Genomic DNA, 25,447 nt, shown 5'->3' on the forward strand with positions numbered 1-25,447 from the left:
GGAGTAGGATGGCAAAGAAGCAAAGGAGACGCGAAAGGTTTCGTCGCCAGGCCACCACGTCCAGGCTCCAGAGGATCTCCCTGGAAGATCCTTCTGTCCCCGTCACAGGAGGATGTTGGGCCCCAGCGGCCCCACATTCCCGAGCGGCACGCTGAGAGGCTAAGTTTCTCTGCCTTCAAAGCTCGCGCGACGGCCACACCAAAGCCCCAAACCTTGGGCAGGGGCCAAACGGTCACTTCCCCGCCCTCCCGGCGCAGTATGCAAATCCGAGCACCAGGAAGTAGCTGGGACCTCTCGGCCGAGCCCAGCGACAGCCAGTTCCTCTCCCGCCGCTCCGGGCTGTCCGCCGCTCGCTCCCCTGCCGTGGCGCCTCCGGGCCCGACGCGCTGCAGCCTCCAGCCCGCGGCAGGCGGGGCGGCCGCGCCACCCCGGGCCCCGAGCCCGTAGCCTGCCCTGCGGGGGCCCCGCCGGGCCGCCCCGTCGCGCCCCCCGCTCTGAACGCGAGTCACCGTGGAGCGCCGCCGCCGCCGCCCCGCAACTTTCACCCGGACCTGGTGAGTCCCAGGCGCGAGCCCGGGGGTGGACGCGGGCGCCTGGGCTGGGCGGGGTGGGGCGGGCGGGGGCTGCGGCTGTGCCACTGGCCCGAGTCCCGGGTGCCCGGGGGCTGGGGGTGGCCGCGGGCGCGCGCCGCCTCCTGGCCGTACATGCGCGGGCCCCGGCGGCAAGGGCACCCAGGTGCCTCCAGCCTGTGGGTGGCCGGGCCCTGGGGAGCGGGGGACGCGGGGGCGGGCAGCTCCGCAGGTGTCCTCCCCGCCGCGACGCGCAGACAGGCGGTGGGAGGTGTGGGCGGGGGGCGGGCGCGCTGCGGGTCCCTCTGGCGCCGACTGAGGGCTGGATGCCGTCCCCGCTCGGGCCACTCTCGGTGCGCCTCGGGGAAGCCCTTCTCCGTGCGGAGCGGGCGCGCGGCGGGGATCCTGGCGGGGACTCCTCAGGTTGCACAATCCGGCCTCCCCCCTGGCCCCGGGCTCCCCGAGGTGAGGGATGGGGGTCGGCCCGGGCTGTCTGCCAGGCCCGCGGGCAGCTGCGCTCCTCTGGAGCCCCGGGCGGGAGTGTGACGTCGAGGGGCTGCGGCAGAGGCTGGTGCGCACCCTCCCGCTGAGCCCGGCGCCTCCCGGCCTGCGAGGAGCAGTCCCGTGCCTCCGCCGGCGGAGAGGAAGCGAGAGTTATTTTAAGAATTCAGGGGTTGCCTTTCCTTTGCTCTGGGGGAAGGGTGTAAGCGGCAGTTCCCGCTTTCCTGCGTTATCTTGGCCGACTGCGGCATCTTCTCCAAGCTGTGCACTTGTAACGTTCCTACTAATAGCTGACGTGGTTGTCTGGTTGTTTCCGTGTGTGTGTGTGTGTGTGTGTGTGTGTGTGTGTGTGTGTGTGTGTGTGTGTTATCCCAAACCCACCCAGCTTGTTTGCCAGAAACCCCAGTTGAATCCGGGCCTTGCAGTTTCCTAGCTGCGTGTCATCTTGGGCCTATTATTGAAATTACCTGTATGGGTTTTTTCATCCTCGGGAGAACATATTTACCTCCTGAGCTATTTATTGCACGTGAAACCCCAAATGCATACATAGGCATCCCATAAATGGCGCTGTTATTATTTATTGCTAATAATTCTATCCATTAAAACAGGGTTCCCTGGTTCTTTGCAGTTTGTTGATATTAAACCTGAGACTAGGTGTCTGATTCAGCCATCTGACCTTCCAAGTAAAGCTGCTTAATAGATACACCCGAGATTTGCTGTCTGCAAAGCTAGGGTCTGGGAATCTCACTCACCCTAAGCACTAGCTAATAAGGATGTTTGGCTTACTTCTTATTTGTTGGCTGCCCCCCATGCTGCCTGTAGGGTTTAGGAGGGCAGGCCTGTTGTCCCTGCAGAGGTATATAAGCTAAGAGGAACAGGCACTGAAGGAGTACAGGAATTTCCTAAGTCCCCAGAAGCCCTTCCTCTAAAACCCTCTTCCTGAATGAAGAAGTTTAGAGGTCAGCTCATGTAAGGGAAGAGAAACAGGAGCTGGAAAACCTAAGTTTGGGTCTCTCCCATCATTGACCAGAGCTGTGATATGGAATAAGTTGGGTTAATGACTTGGGCCGTTTATTCAGCCAACATTTCCTTCATAGAAGTAAGCAGAGTTATATTCTGATTTGTCCATGTGTGTCTAGTCTGTATTCACCAGTGCAATGAAAGCTCTGTGAAAACAGCTGTGTCTGTCTTGTCCAAAACACTAGCCCCAGTGCCTGTCACAGAGTCCAGATTACTTGGGAGAGGGAATGAAGGTTGGCTCTGAGTTTGGCTCTGTGCAAGGCCGAGGAACAAGCCTGGATCCTAAAGCATTTGAAGCCTGCTGGCCCTCTCTGTCCTGGTTTCTAAAATGGGGATTTTTGCCTGTCCATTTATCCCAGTGTCAGTGTTCTAAGTGGGAATCTCTACACAGGACGGGTTACCCTGCTGTATCCCTGGGAGCAGGGGCTTGACTTGGAGTGGTGAGATGTAGCTTGCAAAGGGAGTTCGTCCAATCAAAAAGACCCACTTTATCTTAGAGTCATAAATGTCCCCCAAATATATGGAGACTTTACAATATCCCTCGACCGCCACAGGCATTTCTTTAAGCAGAAAAGTGGTCCACAGTATTATGAATTAATGACTCTCTAAGCCCCTTAGTTCCATTTTGTTTGTGTTCAAATATAAATCACCAAAACATCTGAGATGCCAGTTGGTTCAAATGAATATACAGAGTTGTAATTTAACAACATTAAATGATACTATGCATAAACAAACCCATACAAATTTAAATCAGTATAAATAAGACTACAACGTGTACAGTATGAAAAGTTGTTACATCTCGCTCACACCGCTGCTTCCAATGACCTCCATGTCCTCATGCATGGATAGTATTAACATCGAAAGGTCACTACAGCTATTAGTTGGGACACTGACCAATGACGCATTGATGACAACGGTGGCTTCAGATCTCTCTTGGGCTCTCTACCTGGCAATGACTGCTCACACCTTTCACTTGTCAGAAGCGATTCCTGAGAATCACTGATTCCAGAGTCAGAAAGGCTTCTGACTCTGGACCTCTCATGGACCCCAGGGTAGGCAGGGACAGGTACAGAATGAAGGTGTCACCACCAAGGCTGTTGCCCAAGCAGCTCTGGTGACTGCCTTGGGAGCTAGAGGGGCTTACTGGTTAGTACAGAAGCACCCAGGTAACACTTTACCAAAGGACCGCCTCTAGCCGCTGCTAGAAGTGCCTCCCATGAACCCTACAAGCCTCCTTGTGTGGTTTGTTGTATCAGTGAGAACATCATTTGAGGTGAAAATATTAGGTTGGGAGACAGGACTCATAAGATGCTCGTTAAAAGATGCACTCCTTTACTGAGCACCTGCTGTGAGCCAGGCGCCCTTCAAAGCCCACACTTCTATAGTGGACACGCACTGCCTATCATCTTTAAAGATTGGTGACCAGCAGAAGGACGTATAAGAGGAAGTTCCTTTTTTTTTTCCAGTCAGAACTATTGAAAGATTTCTTACAGCTGTCCAGTTTCCTGATACTTAAGTTGTGAAATGTTGAGTTGACTCTATCATCATTTCTGAAATTTATTTTGACTAAGTTCCCATTTAGGGGAGAAGCCGAAATGTAGACAATGTATGGGAATTAGAATTTTTGGAACAGCCCCCTTTCAAGACTTGGACCTTCTTTTGGATATCTTTGGCTTAATTTAGCTGGAAGGGCTGTCTCGTAAGTTAAAAGAGCAAGTTCAAGTAATGACTTGGGGTGATGTGTTAAAAAGGTGCATCCATGCGGACAAGTTGCACAGCCCGAGAATATGGCCTTTGTTCTTCATTCTTGGACTTTTTCTTCAGCCTTGTTCTGTGCTTCACTTTCCCTTAGTACTTAACGAGCTGTCAACATTCCTTATTTGTCACAAAACTATTTCTTGAAAGTTCTGTTTGCCATCAGGATGTCATTTTCGTTTGTATCCAACTCTTCCGAAGTTTGGTTATTTGACTGTCTTTGTTAACCTTCACATATTCCCAATCTCCCTTCTCTGGCCCCTCTTTTCAGCTCTCTGCCCACCCTCTTACAAGGTCCACAAACCATAAGTTGACATGATAGGAGCTGAGCATTTTTGGGAAGAGATTATTGGTTCATGTCATTGTAACTGTTCATTTCTTCTGATGCTGACTTATAAAAATGATGTCTCGTAAAATCATATGAATGGGGATACCTTTACAGAATCCATCTGAGCAGGTTTTTCTTAATGTTCTAGGCTCTGCCCCCGTTGGGTTGTAGAGCTCTGGGCAGAGCTCTCCATTCCTGTAGCTCAGAGGGTCCTACAAATGTCTCATCTCCTTTTGACAATCCACGCCTCAGGCAAGTCAAATAATGCAAATAACTGCTCCGGCTCCCACCCTTCTGTGAGTATCTAAACTCACTCTGTTGATCCCAAGTCATGCTGATTGAAAGCTCTTTGCCAACACACCTCTCCAGTCCTCCTTCCTCTGTCTATTGGTACAACATCTGGTGGGGAGCTGTCACGACTTCCTTGGGCCCACTTTTCAGCACTGGTGAGAAGACGCAGTGAGACCGGAGAGATGGGTCTGCGTTCATTCTACCTCCAGCTAACGTAATGACATCTTCTTGGCTTTTGGGCCTCTGCTCTTCCTGTAAATGTTAACCCCCACAGGGGTGAGGGAAACAGAGAAGCTCGTCGCAGAGAGACCCTCTGGAGAGGGAGGACCACTTCTGCTTTCCACGGGGAAGCTGTGTCACAGAGAGCAGAACTGTAGCCAGCGACCTGACAGGAGGCCCGAGGGAGGGGGCCGGCAAGGAAGTGATACTTCCTCCTGCTTAGAAGGCCCCAGACCCAGTCATTTGCCTGCTGCCCCAGCTTTCTTACCACCCAACACGGCTTTTTCCTCAGGGTTCTTTCTACCACCTTCCGCTCTGTTCATTTTCAGTTTGCCCCTGAGAGAGGGGGATGGGGTAGGGGAGGGGGAGGAAGGAAAAGAACGAATGTAGTCATCACTGGAGAGCCTTCTATGGTGAAGCCCATTGTGGCCATGCTTGATTTTACAGCATCAGAAAGATGTACCTTTTGATATTCACCATCATGGAAACCATTATGAAAATCTAAGTGGGTGTTTTGAAATCTTAATGTTTAAGCAATATAATAATTTCTTAATCTAGTACAATGGTTCAATTCTATTTTTAAAATTACTTAAGCTCTAGCCTCTAATTAATTTTTTTGGATACAACAGTGACTTTCATGCTTCTTTGACCACACCCCACATCAAGAAACATGTTTTACCTTGTGCCTGAATGCACATCTATCTGTATGCAAAAAAGAAAAGAGAAAGAAAGAAAGAAAGAATTTGGTGAAAGAACGCCTCCTGCTAGCTCATTGGGTAGTGTGACTCCGAGCAGTCCCTTTGAGACCAGCAGCATGGTAGGATCTACCAGAGTTTAAAACCCATGGGGCAGCCCAGCAATTCCACAAGCTCCAGTCCAATAGGAGGCTTATTAAGCAAATACAAATTAAGATACATCATATAATGGAACAGCTATAGATATCTATAAAGATAGTATTAAATTACATTACTAAAATGAAAGATGTTTTTAAAAAGTTGAATCACTATATTGTACACCAGAAACTAATATAACACTGTATGTTAACTCTACTGGAATTAAAAAAAAAAACTACTGGAATAAAAATAAAAATAATAAAATAAAAGTACAGTAACAAAATAAAAAAAAATAAAGGTTAAACACAAGTGTGTAGGTAACATATAATACTAATTCTGAAATAAAATATGCATTGGTGGGACACATAATCTATAAGCTATGCATATTAGTAATTTTGATACTAAAGTTTTAATAGTGATTTTTTCTGGGTTATGGGTGAATGCTGATTTTTTTGCTTTTGTACATCTTTATTTTTTTATTTTTTAAATTTTTAAAATTTTTATTTATTTTTTAAAAGATTTTAGTTATTTATTTCAGACAGACAGAGAGAGAGAGAGCACGAGTGGGGGCAAGAGCGGAGAGAGGGAGAAGGGAGCCTGATGCAGGGCATGAACCCAGGACCCCAGGATCCCGGGATCATGACCTGAGCTGAAGGCAGCCACTTAACTGACCGAGCCAGCCAGGCTCCCCAAATCTTTATTTTTTTAAAAAAGAGAATCACTTATATGATTTGAAAACAGCAGTATAATGAGCAATGGCACGAAGCCAGTGTGAGAGCAGGGGGAAGGGAGGACAATCAAAAAAACTTTGGGGCAAAAGTGGCCATTATGGTGCTTGTGTGGGTATAATTGTAAGCAGACCTGCCCCCAGAGGAACTCATACACTGTGAATGTTGTAAATAGGTGTAACAGTTTCTTTTTCCTTTTTTTTTTTTTTTTAAGATTTTATTTGTTTACTTGAGACAGAGAGTGCACGCGCTAGTGGGAGGACAGAGGGAGATGGAGAAATGAACCCCCACTGAGCAAGGAGCCCAACTAGGGGCTCAATCCCAGGACCCTGGGATCATGACCTGAGCTGAAGGCGGACCCGTAACAACTGAGCCACCCAGGTGTCCCAGATATAACATTTTCTTAAAGGGATGTCCACTTCTTATGTCTAGTTATATTTAGTTACATTTAGTATGGAGCTTATTTCTTGAGTCCCTTGTGCAGGAATCATTCCAAGGCCCACGAACGTGTTCTAGTGAGGTGGTGGTTAGCGTGGAAGTTAGCGTGGTTAGTGTGGAAGTTAGCGTGGTTAGCGTGGAGGTATTGCCCAGAATACTAAATGTTGGATTTTATTGTGTAAAAGGGAAAATCATTGGAGCCTTTTAGTGAGAAGCCAATTTTTTCCCCATCACAATCAACTTACTGCCTAGACTCTTGGCTACATACGGTGCTGCCCAATGATGAAGAGATAGGGAGCATTCATTAACTGCTCCGAATTAGGTGGATGATTAACCCCAGAGCTAACAGGCACTTCCACAGAGAATAATTTCGGGCTGAAAAGTAACACTTACTGTTTTTTTCCATGACATCGGTAGGCGTAACCGTGTAGTCGCTAGCATGTAGGTAATCCATCACTGTCCTAAATGGTCATCTTGCCCAAACATTTAGCTAAATATTCTTGATGATGGTAGCACTGTTGAAGATGTAAGCAATTAATTCGGAGTTGAGGTCTAAGTGTCTGTGGTATTTAAAAGGAGAATATGTTGTAAAGCAGCAGCTTAGTATTGGAATCATGTGTATGATATATGAATTAGTTTATCAAAAGAATTACCATAACTAAGAGTGGCCATATTTGGTCAAAATGGCATCATTTGGCAATGATGCATAATCATTGCATACCTTGCATAATCAGATACGGCATACTGGTCATCTGCTGTATTCACTGCCTTTGAGGGATTATTAATTTTAAATTTGAGGGGAGATAATATAAAATGGTAAAAAGAAAATGGGCTTCCAAGTGAAACAGATCTGAGTTCCTATCTTGGTTCCCCTGCTTTATGACTTTAAGCAAGTTGCTTATCCTCACCATTTAGTAATACCCAAGTTTGTGGTGGCTTGACAGAGCTAACCTATAATCTCCTAATGTTGTTTCTGGTGCACAGTAGGCACAGAATAAAAGGGACTGCAGCCTTAAATAATGAGAGGCTTCATGATCTAGGGAGTGACAGACAAATACCATAATAGACACAGTCCCTGGCTTCAAATGAAATTTTAATATGGAGTTTATGGTCATCAATATAATCAAATGAGCACTGTAAGAGTTGGTTTTTGTCTCTCTAAACAAAACCCTGGTTGTTGTCTCTCTGGCCAGTGGACCACATTGACTTTTTGAATTGTTTCAAATTGAATGGATTAAAATGTATATAAAAAAGAAATTCTAACAAGTTAAATCTCATAACTGCCTGTGTATCTTTTACTGTATGGTTTTCAGTTATTTTTAAAGTTTTAAATAAATTAATATAACCACTAAATGAGGATTGTAATTTGCCTTAAATTCGCTTACAAGTGGATAATCTTTCAAGAGTCTAGTAGAAAAAACATTTCTGAACACTTTAGTGAATGACCCTCAAATGTTACATCGTTGCTATAGGTATAAGTCTTCAGCAAAGACAGGACTATAATATCCAATTAAACAAATGGCATGGCCCTTCTGGTGTCAAGTGTTGACCCTTGGGCTCTTGACATCACCTATCTACCTTGATGTTAGATGTATGAGTCATAGAATCTTGTAGAAGGAGGAGATTCTGGTGGTGTGTCTTAACATAGCCCTTAGCAGGTAGTCACTTTCCCTTGAACATCGGATCTCAAATGTTAGTTTCTTCCCAGGTTATCCTAATGCAGGGTGGTGGAGGGGTCATCGCGAGAAGCACCAGCATAGGGTGCTCAAAGTGGCCCATTGCATTTTTGGACAGCTGTGGGTATTACAAAGCTTTTTCTATCATGCTGCAGTATTTCATTACCATAATTTCTGCCTTTTGCTTCTGGTTCTGCCCTCTGACACTGTTTTGACACATTTGAAGCTGTGGCTGTCATTTTGGGATGTGGGGGGACATTATTGATTGCCTGTCCACCCAGCATCATCACTCTACCTCTCTTCCTAGAGAACTCCAATTATTTCAGGATCCATCTTTTCCATGGGAGGTTCAGCAGAAGTTTTCTCCATCCCCATCTATAGGGTGGCCCTGACTGGTCAGAGGCTCCTATTCTTGCCAGTGATTGGTTCATAAATGGGTGTACTTTGTACTTTGGGTTGGACAATAATCAGTAAAGCAAGGTAATGTTCCATAGATGGTCCCAAGATATAAATAGAAAAGGAGTGGAGGGGGAGAAGAGAAGGGAAGTGAGAGATAAATGAGGAATAAAGAAACAAAAACCCCTCAAGCGAGAGTCAAGAAATTGGCAGAAAAATATTGTAAGTTATCTTGATACTAATTTGTAATGCGTACAGTATATGGTTGTCCACTCTGTATTCTTTTTTCTCTAGTCACACAGACTGGCGTGGGATTATTAGTGATCACTGAGTTTCCATAACTACAATTTATTTTTCAAATCTGTATTTATTGAGTATTGTGTGTTGGGCATTGTAGCAGATGCTCTGGGGGAAACAAACATTGGGAGTGTTGTCCTGGAAGAGTTTATTGTACTCTTTTCTTTCTTGCTGGTTCACCAGTCACAAGGCTGACAAATTAATATGCCATCAGCAGGACGGGAACCTCGCTCAGGAGTTCCCTGGGCACCTTAATCGTGCCCAAAACCAGTATCTTTGAGAAGAAAGAAGGCAGCATATGAGATAGATAGAACACAGGATGCGGAATTTGGAGCTCAAATTCCAGTTCTGACCCTTCCCAGCCATGGGACTGCTGACAAGGTGCTGGCCTTGTTAGCTCCAGGGTCCTTATATTGAAGCCTCAGAGGCTGATTGTGAGGATTCCAAGATGCAGTGGATTCGGAACTAGCTACACGTGAAGCACTCGTCAGTGTTTGTCATGTAATCGTCATTATCAGGAGAAAGTTATCTAGTTGCTATCAAAACAACAAAACCACAAAAACAGAAACCAGAAGATAACAAGTGTTGGCACGGATGCGGAAAAACTGGAACTCTTGCGCACTGCTCGTGGGAGTGTGAAACCGTGCGGCCACTGTGGGAAACATGGCGGCAGCTCTTCACAAAGTTAAACATGGACTTCCCATATGATCCAGTAATTCTGTTCTGGTATATACCCCCCACATTGAAAGCGGGGTCTCAAAGGATTATTTGTACACCCATGTTCATAGCAGCATTACTCACAAGAGCTGAGGGGTGGAAGCAGCCCAGGTGTCCGGTGGCAGGTGCGTGGACAAACAAAATGTGGGATGTGTACACTGAAATATTATTCAGCCTTAAAAAGGAAGAACGTTTTGACACATGCTAAAAGGTGGATGAATCTTGCGAGAACAGTATGGTAAGAGAAATCAGCTAGTCACAGAAGGACAAAGACAGATCTTCCCCAACTTAAGTTGGAGTTACATCCAAATAAACCCATGCATTTCATACGCCTAAACCTACTGAACATTGGAGCTTAGCCTCCCTTACCTGAGATGTGCTCAGAACACTTATGTTGGCCGACGTCATCTAACACAAAGACTATTTTATAATAAGGTATTGAATATCTCATGTAATGTATTGAATAGTGTACTGCACATTGCTAGCCTGTGAAATGATCCCAGTTCATGATCCCAAGTACAGTTTCTACTGGATGCATATCACTTTTGCACCATCATAATGTCAAAAAATCATAGGTCAGATCATCATAGGTCAGGGACAACTGTACTGTATGATTTCACTTCCCTGAGGTCCTCTTGGAGAAGTCAGATTCATAGAGACAGAAGATAGAATGGTGGTCGTCAAGGACTGGGGGAGGGGGACACAGACGTACATGTTAGCAGGTGTAGAGTTTAGGTTTGCAAGATGAAGAGAGTTCTGGAGGTGGATGGTGGTGATAGTAACACGAGAGGAATGAACTTAATGCTGCTAAATTGTACACTTCAAAATGGTTAAGATGTAAATGTGCATATTTTATGAGTTTAAAAATGATTTTTTTAAGGAGTTTTATTTCTTTATTTGAGAGTGAGAGAGAGAGCACAAGAAGGGGGAAGGTCAGAGGGAGAAGCAGACTCCCGGCTGAGTGGGGAGCCCAACATGGGGCTCGATCCTGGGACTCCGGGATCATGGCCTGAACGGAAGGTAGATGCTTATCCGACTGAGCCACCCAGGAGCCCCTAAAAATGATTTTAGAAAAGTTGCTAGGCAAACAGAAATGTATACAAATAATGAAGGTGGTCCAGAGGATATTTCATTGAGTCTGATAGAGTGTCCTTATTCTGAGTGGAGATGTGCCCATCACACTGGCTGGTGTGCACTTTTTTTGAGGGGAGGGAACCCGGTCTTCAACTCTATCATTTAGTACAAGACCATGTGGATTGATGGCTGACAAGATATTGAAGTGGCTGTGATGTATGTGAGAGGGTCTGAAAGTGGAGAATTTTATAAGGGCAGAGCCTGGATTAGAGGGTGAAGAGGAGGTTTTGAACAATCAAAAGCCTGCTGGGACCAGGCAAGGGTGAGAAGTGGGCCTTCTCCATCCCTTGAAGTTTGTAAGCATATGTTGAGCGATTTTCTCAGAGGAACTTTTATTTATTTGTTTATTTATTTTTAAGATTTTACTAATTCATTTGAGAGAGAGAGAGTGCATGCTCACGAGTAGAGGGTAGGGGTAGAGAGAGAGGGAGAAGCAAGCTTCTCGCTGAGCAGGGAGCTGGATGTGGGACTGGATTCCAGGACCCCCCAAGGCAGATGCTTAACTGACTGAGCCACCCACCAGGCATTCCTCTGAGGACCTTTCAGAACGGGTCGGGCTAGATGCCTCTAAAAGGTGCTTTCTGATTCGATAATGCTGTGTTTCCTAGCCATGTACTCACGGATTCCAAATTGTAGGGGAAGAATGTTGCTGATGGAGTTTTTCCTCGTAGGCTTGAAGGGGAGATTTTTAAAAAGTTTTCCCCAGGCAGGAGTGGTCTTTTTTCTTGTAATTGAAGTATAACATACATGTAGCAAAGCAGCTGAAAGCTGAAAGCTGCCTCCACACCCCCACACCCCAGCTCAAAAAGCAGAACGGTGCTCAGGCCAGCATCTCCCTGTCCACCCCCCAAAACAATACTCGCTTCCCTCAAAGGCATCTCTTGTCCTGCTCCTAGTTTTAATTTAGTTTCCAGTGTCGGCTTTTTAACAATAAGGTGTAAGAAACTGAAAAGCAGTACAAAGCCATTTGGTTTGGCAGATAAGCGGATTTTCAAGCTGTGGGTTTGGCAGGCACTGGCCTCTCCCCTGTGTGTGGAATGACTACAGTTCAATCGGAGAGCAAGTCCTTGTCCTGTTTTAGACCCTGGCTATTCAGTTGCTAAAATTCTCACAGGCGAGTTTGATCAGAGCCTCATTTAAATACCTTTTTTATTCAACCCTTAGTAAAATTAGGCGGCCCTAGGCAGGGACAGCTTGCTTTTCTGCCCATCTCTGCACAGCTAAGTGAATTTATAAATGCAAATATATAAACATGGGTGTGATAAAGGTGGTTTCCAGTGACCCTCATGTAATCAAACATCCTGCTATGGGCCACAAAGCCCGCCTGTGCACAGACATTTGAAAGGACTAACTAGTTTTGGGAGTTCAGGGATCCTCTTCCTCAGTAAAACAGGACTCCTTTTTCTCATGTGAAGGCACACAGTACCCTTATTACTAAATGTTCTGCCTCACGTAGTTTTGACATTTATTTTTGTTGGAGGGGAGAGAGAGCCATGATTTGACCTGTGGAATTTATTTAATCCATGAAGTAATGCATCATTTTTTCATCATTCAGAAAACATTTCTTGGATACTCAGCACTCATGAATATGTATGCATACGACCCGCCGTCACATCCACTTGTGCCATATGGACTCAGGAAGTAAAAATATTTTAAAAAGTAGACTGAGGAGTACAAGTTTCTAGCTCATCTGAAATAGGAAGAACACACACAGGCAGGGAGTAGTGAGGTGAGGTCTTCCTGTGAGAAAGTCACAGGCTGTGGTCCAGGTCAAGGCCCCGAGGAACCACACGCTGGGCGGACCGGAGGAGCCCACAGTTTGACTCACGGTGTCTGAGCGTGGCCTCTCTGCGTTCTCACCATGTACGACTCTTGGCAGCTGTGGGTGCTACAGAAGATTTGAAGAAAGACTGAATCCTGGGAAATGGAGGGAGGGCAGGGTTAGGCCCAGGCGCCTGACCACAGCAGGAGCACCCATTTTTGGGTAAAGAAGTGTGTTCCTCAGGTGAGGATAAAAAAGAAAAAGAGGAGAAACAACTTAGTAGGATTCCTCACTTACGCAACTGAAGAACTGGGGTGTGCACCAGGGGAAGTATGGTCGCTGTGAGAAAGGGGATGGCCACGACATGCACTTTGGGGTGTCTCAGGAGCAGTGTAATGTTATAGGTTCAAGCGAGGAATCAGGACTTGGGTCTAATCCCCATGTGTCATGTTCTAGGCTCAGGGCAGGAGATGAAGTTCCTTTCCATTCCCAAGTCAGTAATGACACCCTTGTCTCCTACTCCGGCCCATCGTTGCAAGGCTGAAATGAGGTAATATACCTGAAAGTCCTTGGCGAAATCTAACTCACCACATACTTGTGGCTATTGTTTGGGGTTCAACTTCAGTCCCCCTTGCCTTTGCTTCCTTTTCAGGCAAAAGGCAAAGGGAAAACATTTTCTTTTATTATTAGGCTGTCATTAAGCATAAGAAGTAAAGCAGTTTAAAAAAAAAAAAACTAGTTTCATAGATAAAGAAACAGAGGGAATAAAAACCTTGCTGAACTTGGTTGAGGCCCGTCCTCAAGCTCCCTCACCTCGATTTAAACACCCTGGTTGCAGGACCCCAGTAAAATCATTGGTGTGAGTAGCTCGGTGCGGCACCATGCCCTGGCCAGAGAGCAGGTTCCATGCAGGCTCTCCCTCCACGCAAACCTTCTGATTGACCTTGGAGCGACCTTGGCCTATTTCTTCCTGACAAGGCCATGAGGCTCAAGCATTAGTACATTGGTTTGGATTCGTGTGACTCCTATCATGCCATATAAATGAAAATCCAGATTTTAGGCTAAGGAAAGTGAAGTCTTCTCTATTGTATCTTAAAAGATACTTTTTCTCCTTCTAATAATAGATTACATGGCGCTTGACGTCTTACTAAATTAAAAACACCTTGAGATCAGGAGCAAGCTTCTCAGATGCTAAGCAGACCTCGAAGTTCACCTGTGGCGTTAAGGAGGGGCTTGAGTGCGTGGGACCCTCCAGTTCTAACAATAGTACGGCTGGTATTCCCCCATGCCACCTTACTCTTAAATTTGCCTTTTCTACCTTGGATTTCTCCCCATCTAATAAAAAATGTACTACCTAATATGTACTCCAAAATATTTCAAAATCCCTTCAATAGAGAGATAAAGCACTCTAAGGCATCAGAATAACTTTTTAAGATCAATAAACATTTTTTTAAAAGAGTAACAAACATTTAAATGAAAGCAGATTTGATTTTAAGAAACAACTGGAGCTTTTTGTTTTTTTAAGTTGACTTTTAAAATTTTGCTATACAGTTCTGTGATTTTAAATAAAAGTATAGACTCATTCAATCACCATCATACTAAAGATGCAGAATGGTTCTATCACCCCCAGCGTCTGGCAACTGTTGGTCTGCTCTCTTGCTTTAGTTTTGCCTTTTCCAGAATGTAATATAAATAGAATCCTATAGTATGTGACCTTTTTTACAGTGTGGCCTTATTGAGATATAATTCACACACTGTGTAATTTACTCATTTAATGTATGCAATTCGGGGATTTTTAGTTTGTTCACAGAAGTTAGCAACCATTGCTACAGTCAACTTAAGTACATTTTGATAACACCATAAAGAAATCTTGTACCCACAAGCAGTCACTGACCATCCCCCCGCCCCCCAGTCCCTCTTGCCCTGGGCAGCCACCACTAATCTGCTTTCTCTTCATATAGATTCCAGGCAACTGTTTTTAATGATATTTTGTGCATGGCTTTTGATGTTTCCCAGACTGAACTGTTTCCAATTTTATTAATTTAGCATTGCAGAATTTCTAGGTGTAATTCATAATGCAATTTCTATAAAATTCAATATAGTTGGCAGGGTGGGAACCTTCATTCTGTCTTTTATCAAGAAGGATACTCAAAGTAGTTTTTCTCTTTTAGATCTTCAGCCTAAAATAAATAAAGTTCCTCTCCAAGAGAAGCCTCCAAGATTATAAAGGGCAGTGTTATTAACACTGGAACATAAATCATTTGGGAGGGAATCCTGGAAAGCTGAGCTTTAAATTCTGAGGGTAAACTGGGCATTTTGCCCTGCCGCATTCTGCTGCCCACCCCTGCCTGCTGCCAGAGGGTGATGGTGATGTTCTTAACTACCAGGTTTACTTTGTGGGGAGGCGGTCTCTGGAAGCCCCAGCTCCCCCACCTAGAGAATGGACATGACCGTTGCTCCTCACAGGCTCTCAGAAGCATCAAGTGAAATATGATCATTTGAGCCAATGCTTCATAGTCACTCTCTTCTTCGTGAGAGGTAATGTCATGTAGGGACAGTGGACAGACGACCCGGTCACATGACCTGGCTCTACATTTGCAGGTATAAATTCTCACTGTTGGAGGTTTAATCTTGGGCAAGGCACTTGACTTCTGGTCATCTGCATGTGGCCATCTGTTGTGTGATGATTATTAATTATAGAAGGTCTTTGGAAGTTTACTGTGATCATTTGTGTGGATATACTCAAAACAGAATAGAGTTGTAACAAATATTTAATATTTGCTTTTCTTTTGGTAAAGGAATCATTTTTGGCCATCAGAGTCTTCAGGGAGCTTATTCTGTGCAACTATATGTAAATTACTGAAAAGATTTTGCAAAGGCCATGGCGGTCTGAACTTAGATGCATGCTTGGGCTTGAGCCAGTACTTCGTTTTGAAACGTTTGTTAAAGCTTAGAAGCACAGTGTGTTGCCAAAAGGGAAAGAATGTTTGGATGAACGATGGACAAAGGAGAAACCCACACCAGGATGACTTAAGTTTTCCATGCGTTGCCTAGTCTCTATAGGGAGCAAAAGGAACTTTCTGGCCCTTAGGTTTTCAAATCCAGACAGTCTTACTGAACACTAGCTAATGATAAGACATAGGATCCAATTTGCAATCATTTTTTTAGACGAAAGACTGACCTATCAGAACCAGGGAGGAAAAGAAGCTGGGAGTGATTAGTTTTGGCACAGAAGGGAAAGCAACTTTCTTTCTTAACTGCAGAAGTTTTATAATGATGCCAGCACAGTTTTGACTTGTTTTACTTTGATATCAAACAATATTTACCTTTCACAGAACATATAATAGAAATAGCAATTTTATTGAGTATGTGGCCTCTGTTAAGTGACTGATTCCTTATAAGGTGTGTTATTAATATTCTTGTTATTGATAAGGAAACCTAGGCTCAGAGATAATAAATTATCCTTATTACCTCCTTTAGCTACTAAGTAAATGGAAGCTGAGCCACGGTAACTCCCAGGCTGGTGTGTTTTGCAGGCATACCTCGGAAATATTACAAGTTCAGTTCCCAACCACTGCAATAAAGTACATATTGCAATCAAGAACTTTTTGGTTTCCCAGTGCATAAAAAAGTTCTGTTTCTACTATACTCTTGTCTATGAAGTGTGCAATAGCATTATGTCTAAAAAAATGTACATACCTTAGTGAAAGAATACTTTATTGCTAAAAAAATGCTAACTATCATCTGAGCTTTCAGTGAGTCATAGTCACTGATCACAGATCGCCATAACAGGTTTAATCATAATGAAAAAGTGTAAAATACTGTGAGAATTACCAAAATGTGACACAGAGGCATGAAATCAGCAAATGTTGTCAGAAAAAGCAAAGTGCAGGGGCGCCTGGGTGGCGCAGTCGTTAAGCGTCTGCTTTTGGCTCAGGGAGTGATCCCAGCATTCTGGGATCGAGCCCCACATCAGGCTTCTCTGCTAGGAGCCTGCTTCTTTCTCTCCCACTCCCCCTGCCTGTGTTCCCTCTCTCGCTGGCTGTCTCACTGTGTCAAATAAATAAATAAAATCTTAAAAAAAAAAAAAAGCAAAGTGCAATAAAATGATGTATGCCGGTATTTAACTTTGAAAGATTATTTTTATTTACTTATTTTTTAAAGATGTTATTTATTTATTTCAGAGAGAGAGAGAGAGAGAGAGGGAATGAGCAGGGGAAGGGCATAGAGAGAGGGAGAAGCAGACTCCTCGCCCAGCAGGGAGCGGGACAACTGAGGGCTCCAACCCAGGACTCATGACCTGAGCGGAAGGCACCTCCGAAAGGTTATTTTTTATAAAAATCATGACTATAATATGTGGAAAGTGATGTCCGCTTTCATTTATCAAGTTGACTTTATACATTTCCTTAAATGAAAACAGAGGAACATGGTTGCTCCTGAGAGATTAATAATAAAAATGACGCAGCAAACATTTTTTGAGCACACACTGTGTGTCATTAACACTTCCTAAGTTTTTATTCATTTACTCCTCAGGACAACCTTTTGAAATCCGTACAGTTATCATCCCCTTTTTGCAAACAAATAAAGATTAATTGACCACAGTGTCACATGGCTCTGCCAGGTGGAGCTGGAACTTGAACCCAGGAAGTCTGGCTGTCAAGGTCAGCACCGCTGCTGCGTGAATTTAATGTCTAACTCTATCATCTTGCAGAAGACGGAAGCCTGGACACTAAAAACCAGTCAGAGCAAGAGAGAGCCCCCACTTCTGCCAATTTGGTGTGATTTTTACCATGGTCACCGCTTGAAAAGACGAAGAGCAAAAAAATGTGTTGAAATTGCACTGAAACTTTATAAACATCACATCAAGACTTTAAAGCATGATCAAGATTAAGCCAGTTGAATTTATCCACATTAACTTCTGCTGGCAACTCAGTGTAACCTATTAGAGTTGTCACCCTTTGCTGGGAAAGCATAATTTTCCTCTTCCGCCAAAGCAAAGCAAATAATTTGTTTTACAGCTAAGACTGAGTCATGATTGGATTAAGACTTTTCTTCAGTATGTAGCTCGCATTTTTCTTTTGCTAATTACTTATGTAGCTTGCATTTTTCTTCCCATTAAGCAGTAACTCCTCAGGATCATACACTTGCTAACTCTTTACCTTGAAACACTGCGACAAATCCTCACAGTTTGAAAGGTTAAGACTGTGGTTAATAGATTACTAATGGCAACCGGCAGGATAATAGGCAAGGAACTTCCAGACGAGGGGAATTGTAGAGCCATCTCGAGCTCATTCCCCTTCGCTTTTCTTTGTGGCATCTGTGGCAATGTGTCCAGATGCCTGAGTGAAGCCACTTTGTTCCCTGGGAGGCAATGTCAACGATCCGGCCAGTGCTTTTGCTCAGCACGTGGGCACTTCATGATGGACTGTCTCCTGTATGGTTTATAAATGGCTTTTTCCATTTCTGAATGATGGCTCTCTGAAAAGAAGTTAAAAGAAAAATGGATAAGACTTCAACTTGTCCTTTAAAAAAGGAAAACGTATTAGAATCTCTCTGCTTTCTTTCATTGCTGGGGTGTCAGGTGATTCTTTGAGTAAACCCCAGATTTCTCTAGCCTTGAGGAAGTCGGTGGAAGTGGAAGTGCTTTGACATTGACTTTGACAGAAAAGGAGCTGTTTAATCTCAATGCCAGCCCTTGTGCTCATTCTTGGGCTCATGTAAGATCCTTTTTCGGTACACCTTGTGGCCTAACCGGAAACACTTCTGGTGATTTCCCTGGACTGGTAGTCCCCAAATATGGCAGCTTCAGGCTTGATGTCTACCAAAGGTGCCGTGTTATGCTTGTTTTCTGTGGGGATGACGGTGTTGCCAGGGGAGACTTGCGTCAATATTTTTCATGCAGATTCAGAAGAAACACAGGGCATACACTTAAATAAACTCCATCAACTGACAGTTTGGAATCATTGCTGGACCTGCGAGAACCTTCGGGCCATAAAACCACTGCACCATCCTAAACATGAGCTGGAGGCAGCAAGGGGGGTGCACCCCGCTGAACAGCTCATGCTAAGTCCTTATCTGGCTTCCCGGCTCAACCAAAGACGAACAGATGAGAAGAGCCAAAGCCAAAACCGGCACAAGGACTATGATTTGGGTTAATATACTACCCGGGGCAGTGATAGATTCATTCCCGGACACAGACAGGGGGAATCTGGGGTTAGAAAAGCCAGATGAGTCACTGATTATGTATCATCATTTAAAAAGTGTCTTGTATTGATATGAATGGGAAGGTGTCTTCACATTGGAGCAAATAGAAGAGTAGAGCCCTACTTTGAGTATTTCTTTCAAGCCTCCAGAAGAACTAAGTGACCTAGTGGGGAGGAGTGAAACTGGTAAGGCTTCTGCACGCAAGACTTGTGGGACAAAGTTGAAAAAGATGAAGTAAACTTTAACAAGAGAACAATGATGGACTGAATTACTTCTGGTTTTGACTGCCAGTGGTTCAGGAAATGAACAGGTTGGAAATTTTCCGCTATTCTAAGTTTTAGTTTTAAGGTCAGGAGATAAATCATTTCCTTGAAAGCTTCTTTTTATTTTTGTGTTGGTAGTTTAATCTGAGGACATTGGGGTTTATTGAGACCCTCCCATTTGAAAATGATTTCTTCCTGTTATGATTAGCCTATTGTTTGTTTATGTAGAATTTAGAGTGTTTTATCCTTTATACAGATTTTGAAGTCTTAAACATAAAGTAGTGTTGTTTTATTAGTCATAAAAGTATTTGTTCTCTGAGGGTTGATTATAAACAACGAGGTAGAATGGCTCTTGAAATAAAGGAAAATGATAGCAATAGTTTTATAATAGATAAACCTGAGATAAGTATAAGTCAATTCTGTTTTTCATAAAATGTGCCCCAAATCTAATACTTTGTAAATTCTACCATTTTCTTTATGGCTATTGTATAACCTTATATTTGGCAATCAGGTTTATAGAACAGAAATAAAGTTCACAGAAGCAAAAGTATGATATGAAAGCCAACTCTCCTGTATACCAGCAAATACTACGATTATGGACTCTATTTATCAATTAGAGCTTTACTTTCTCTCCTGAGCATTGTTTTCAGTTTTGAGTTCAGGTATGGGGTCAGACTGGTAGTGGGTGAATCCCAATCCCCATTCCTAAATAAGGGCAGGGAATTGTAATGCTGTTTGGGATTGTTACTGTTGTAGTTAACTGGCAGGGCACCTGAAATTAAATCATCCATGGCATTTCCATTGCTATGATTTCAGTCCTGGCGTGGAGTTTGGTATTTGCTAAGGTTCCTAACATAATTGGATGGTGCCTTTCTTTTTCAAAAGCAGATGAGGTTGTAGTGTGGGGTTTTTGTAGTAGTTCTCAACCCTGGCTGCTCATGGAAATCAGTGGGAGGCATTTAAACTTTCCCACACCAAGCTGGACCTCAACCAATTAAATGAGAATAATGGAGGACCCTCGTCCAGTCCTTCTGAGAGCTCTCCTTGAGATTCTGCTTGTGTATCAAGGTTGAGAACCATTTCACTAGATGTAGCCATCATGGAATTTGGGGGCTATTATAAGAAAACCTTCAGATCAGTGAATTAGGGTGGTACAGTTATACCTGGTAATTTTCCAGCTGAATGTCATGTATCCTGGAGTGTGGAGACATGCCCGGAAGAGCTGCCTAGCTAGGAGTTCCCCCTTGGAGGAAAGCAACTGCAGTGGGCACCAGTTAGGAGGGTAGACAGTTTCCTGGGCTCAGAGTGCTTGTTCCACTGTCTCCCATGCACACTTAGAAGCACCTGGAGTGGGACAGGGACATACCACTTGCTGGGACAGCACATTCACCGAAATGGCATTGTCTTGGCTGTGTTTTCAGGTGTGTGGGGTCCACAGAGCTTCTGTCACTCCCTGAGTAGCACATTCAGGTGTGGAGTGTCTCCCACATGCAAGGGTCTCCTTCCCCTTTCCCCAGGACTTGGCTCCAGCAGTCCTAAAGTTTGCACCCTTGTCTTGACTTCTGTCAAAGTGACCCGTGAGTGAGAAGGGAATATGTATAGGAAACTATAACGTAGCTTAGTTCCATCAGAACTCAATCAAACCTATGATTCAATAGGTTTTTCTTTCTTTTTTTTTTCTCTTTCCACATGCAACAGGTTGACTGATGTGCTCAGAAATGGGGAACTTGTTTAGTCAGAGGGCTGGGATAGAGGTCTGCCCTGTGAACCCAGGGCAAATTACCCCATCTCAGAGCTGCTCTTTTGTCAGATGTTAGAATTCCTTATCAGGATTCGTTTTTGTTTTTGTTTTGTTTTGTTTTGTTTAAAGATTTTATTTATTTGAGAGAGAGGAAGAGAGAGCATGAGCAGGGGGAGGAGTAGAGGGAGAACAGACTCCCTGATGAGTGGGGAGCCCAATGCAGGACTCAATCCCAGGACCCTGGGATCATGACCTGAGCTAAGGCAGACGCTTAACCGACTGAACCACCCAGGCGGCCCTCGGGATTCATTTTGAAAGGGTGTGTGAAAGGGCTTTGTTGAAAAAGTAAGGAATGAAATAACCCCCATTTAATCTCCAGCTGAGCCGGGGTAGAAACCTCCTGCCTGAGAGAGGAGGAACAGCCTCCTGGGAAACCAGTAACCCTGTCCAAGAGGTACTTTCCTCTTTCTGCAGCATTCATGATGGTTCAGTGAGCCGTCGGTGTCCGTTTAAAAAGAAAAGACTGACCATACCAAAATGCTGGCGAGGATGTGGGGAGACTACAGTCGAAAATAGGACAGCTACCGCAAGACACCCTTTGGCAGCTTCTTATAAAATTCAACATACATCTGCCTCACAAGCCAGCATTTCCATGCCTAGGTATTTATGCAGGAGGAATGAAAACATACATCCACAAAATGACATGTGCAAGGATGTATATAACACCCTCTTTATATATATATATTATATATATATATATATATAAAACTGTGGAAATGTCTTGAATACCCATCATCAGAAGAGTGGTTCAGTACATTTGGATGGCAGACTCATAAAATGGGATACTACTCAGACAAAAAAAGAAAGGATACTGATACATGGAAGAGCTGCTTGAGCCTCACAAACATGTTAAGGGAAACACGTCCAAAAGAAATACATACTGGATGATTTCATTTGCATGAGGTTCAAGAACAGTGCTCACAGGGAGGGTGTGACTTAGAAAAGGACACAGAGGACTGCCTGAGATGATGGGAATGTTTCGTATCTTGTTTTGGAAGCTGGGTAGGTAGATGTGGACATACATTGAAATAAATCTCATATAGCATTTAAGATTTGTGCATTTCATTATATATACAGATTTGGTTTTGGTGGATAATCAGAATGTACTTCTCATGATTTTTTAATTGTGGTAAAATACTCATAACATAACGTTTACCATCTTAACCATTTTTAAGTGTACTGTGGCATTAAGTACATTCACATTCTTCGGCAACCGTCACCACCGTCCATCTCCAGAACATGATATATACATTTTGCTTCAATAAGAAAAGCGAACTAAAGATAATGTCATGTGGTAAGGTCCGATTAAGCTCTAACTAAGGTGTTAACCTGGTGCATAGGTGAAGCCAACCCTGACGCTTCTTTTGTCTATGGCCCCGAAGCGTGTCAAACACACGTCTGCTGTGGTACCTGTCACGTCTTGGTATTAGCATTGATTTGCCTGTTTCTCCCACTCTTCCTTGAATTCCGGAGGGTGGAAAGTATCTTGCTCATCCTTTTTTCCCTGGCATCCATGTAAGTGAGGCTTTCATGAAAGCGTGCTGAACGCCAAATGGTCCCAGTGTCAGAATTTGGTTTGGTACATTTCCACACTTCTTCTTCTCCTCCTCCTCCTCCTCCTCCTCCTCCTCCTCCTCCTTCTTCTTCTTCTTTTTTAAGATTTTATTTATTAATTTGACAGAGAGAGAGAGAGAGAGAGCACAAGCAGGCCAAGTGGCAGGTAGAGGGAGAGGGAGAAGCAGGCTCTCTGCTCAGTGGGGCTCGATCCCAGGACCCTGGGATCATGACCTGAACCCAGATGCAGACGCTTAACCGAATGAGCCACCCAGGTGTCCCTCTATGCTCTTCTTAAAGAAAACATGAGCCTGTATTTTTCACAACTACCTCTGTAAAATGGTTAAAGAAACTGTGTGAGAATTTAGAATCTTGAAATGGGGAACATTTAGTATGACTTCCTGGAACTACTTGATTCTATTTAACATGTGTGTTTTATCTCTTTTCTTCCTTCTTGCTGGAGTCGGCTTCTGGACTCCCACACCCAACACCATGACTTAGGCACTTCCCTTTCTCCTGTGCCCTGTGGTTTCCTGTCCTGCCTCCAAATCCTCTATCTAAACAACACAAAAGAGCCTGGTGACCACTGAAAATATTTTATTCTCCTAGCAGCTCAGAAGAGTTGAAACTAAAACTTCACATTTTTCTTCTTCAGAAACTCCACGATTTCCCAGGAATAAGGAGGCGTATAAGGTCATGGGAGGGATTACCAAACGCTGCTGTTTAGGGACTTGGCCACGGTGCTTTTGGGCTGTGGCACAGATGGTCCACAGGCAGCCCCTTCTTCCTCTTCGGAGCCTGACAGCCAAAAATAGGGTTAAATGTGATAAGGGCCTCCAGCCCCAGACAGCTAAATAATTTGTACCATTTCTAATTGTGTGTTCCCGTTTAGACATAATTTTCAATATAGATTCAGCATTTTATCTTTGGGCTCCAGTTTTATGCATTTTCTTCACAATAAGGCTATCAGCTTAGATCAAAAAAAGTGCTTTGCTTAGGGCTTAAAGGGTCCTTGCTTTCAGCCTATCTTGTGATTTTCATCTTGTTACTGTTGAATTAGGCGTATGGCATCTCTGCTTTTTATAGCATTCATGTCAACACTTGGGTCTTTTGGCTTTCTACTAGATTTTTTCAGTTATAGGTTTAAAATATAACAAAACACTCCAGTAACTGCATCCACTATCACCTTGCATTGAGTAAGACACTGCTCCTGATGACTCTGCACTTGGAGCGATGGTCAGCACCACCATGCAATAGGTGAAAAGGTGTATTTGCTGGCTGATGGGAAAAAGTCTGCATTTGGTGCAGGAAAGGTTGTTTAGGGATGTCACCATTTTATTATAGAAGTTGAACATGTGAAAGTGAAGACCGCTTGGAATTTAAGGAAATTTCATTTTACAGATGGAAACTCATTCATTTATTCATCAGCAAATACATAAAGAGAGGCTGTTAAATGCCAGATTCAGTTCTCGGTGCTCTGGAGACAGTGAACGAAAGACACAGGGCTCTGCTGTGATGGACATGCATCGCCAGTCAGGATGAAAGGACAATATACTAATAAATGCTTTCAGGCTAGAGGAAGGGGCTCTGAGGAAAGTAAGACTGGGTAATGTGACAGACGGCATGTGGACGGGTACACTACTTTAGCTAGGTTGGCTGGGGTGGGGGTCTCTTTGAGTTGTGATCTGAATGATGTGGAAGACAAGGAAAGGAAGAGGATTTTAGACAGAGGGGACAGCAAGTGCAAAGGTGCTGAGGTGGGGATGAGCTCGAGTGTCTGCAGAGAAGAAGGACATCTCCTATGGCTGAAGCCAAGGGGTGAGAGAGTTTGGAGAGGCAAGCAAAAGGCCCTCTCCAAGTGCTCCCACCTTCTCTGATCGAGGGCCCTCAAGACTTTGGTAAAGAACTTAGTTTTTATTCTAAATTCTGAAGAAAGCTGTGGAAGGGTTTTAATCCGAGAAGATTTGGCTGTGTGGGGGAATGCAGGGGCAGACAAGGCTGGCTGATTGAGCAAATAAAAATACAGAATGCCAGATCCAACTTAAATGTCAGGTAAACGATGAATCATTTTTTAGTATAAGTGTGTCCCATGCAATATTTGGGACATACTTATATTAAAAATGAATTACTGTATCTGTGAAATTCCACTGATTTATTTTATTTTATCTGGCAGTTGGGACACCCATGCATGTGGCCCTGGTCCTGGAGCTGAGGAAGGTTAGACCGGGGAGAGCTTGTGCTTGTTGATGAAAAGACCTTGCCACCGAGTTGGATTTGGGGAGTGAGAAAAAGAGGAATCAGGTGACTTCTCGGTTTTCAATCTCAAGAGGCGAGGGCGCCCTTTACAGAGATGGAGATGGCAGGAGTGGTCATGTGTGTATGTGTATGATGAGGACCTGTCTTATTTAGGGGTATAGCAAACAGGAAGTGGAGACACGGAAGCCTGATTCTGAGTGAGCTGAATGTCTTTGTGATTTCTTCCCCCTTCCATCCCCATCGCTGTCCCCATCCCTTCCAGCCTTCTCTTTTCCCTCTCTCCATCTAGTGTTATTTGGCTCAAATGGAAGGAGAGGAATAATTCAGAACATAGCATGACTGGGACGAACCACTTCCTAAATGAACCCCAAAATGGGTAAAGTCAATGCACGTCGTAGGAGCCTAAAGAATATTTCTGTACCTTGATAGGCATAATGAAGGAAAATTATTTTTGCAATGAAGCGGTTATGTGGACGGTGAAGGAGAGACAAGATAAACCAGGCTCAAAGTGTCTGAGTCACAACATTTATAAAATCCAGCATTACAACTAGACCCTACCATGGTTGCACTTAAGAATTTTCTGAAATTTTAGCTCAAGTAAGAAATTCTTTCATTTTGAGTAAAAAGCAAGAGTTCATAAGCACAGTTGTAAAACTAAATTTCCTGATAGAAATGTCTTTTTTTAAAAAAAAAAGACTATAAATA

At 43.9% G+C, this 25,447-nt stretch overlaps 1 protein-coding gene across 2 annotated transcripts in view; it reads left to right on the forward strand.

Moving 5' to 3' along the window:
• The first annotated feature begins 493 nt into the window (after nucleotides 1-493).
• The window catches only part of LYN (LYN proto-oncogene, Src family tyrosine kinase), a 117,353-nt gene continuing 92,399 nt past the window's right edge, over nucleotides 494-25,447 (forward strand). Inside the window, exon 1 of one of the 2 annotated variants that reach the window (XM_040625726.1) lies at nucleotides 494-554. The gene's annotated coding sequence lies outside the window, so the exon portion shown is untranslated. The remainder of the gene's footprint in view (nucleotides 555-25,447) is intronic. The other variant, XM_040625727.1, reaches the window with a different exon arrangement.

Source organism: Ursus maritimus, unplaced genomic scaffold (assembly GCF_017311325.1).
Source record: "Ursus maritimus isolate PB19 unplaced genomic scaffold, ASM1731132v1 scaffold_9, whole genome shotgun sequence".
In the NCBI taxonomy this organism is placed as follows: Eukaryota; Metazoa; Chordata; class Mammalia; order Carnivora; family Ursidae; genus Ursus; species Ursus maritimus.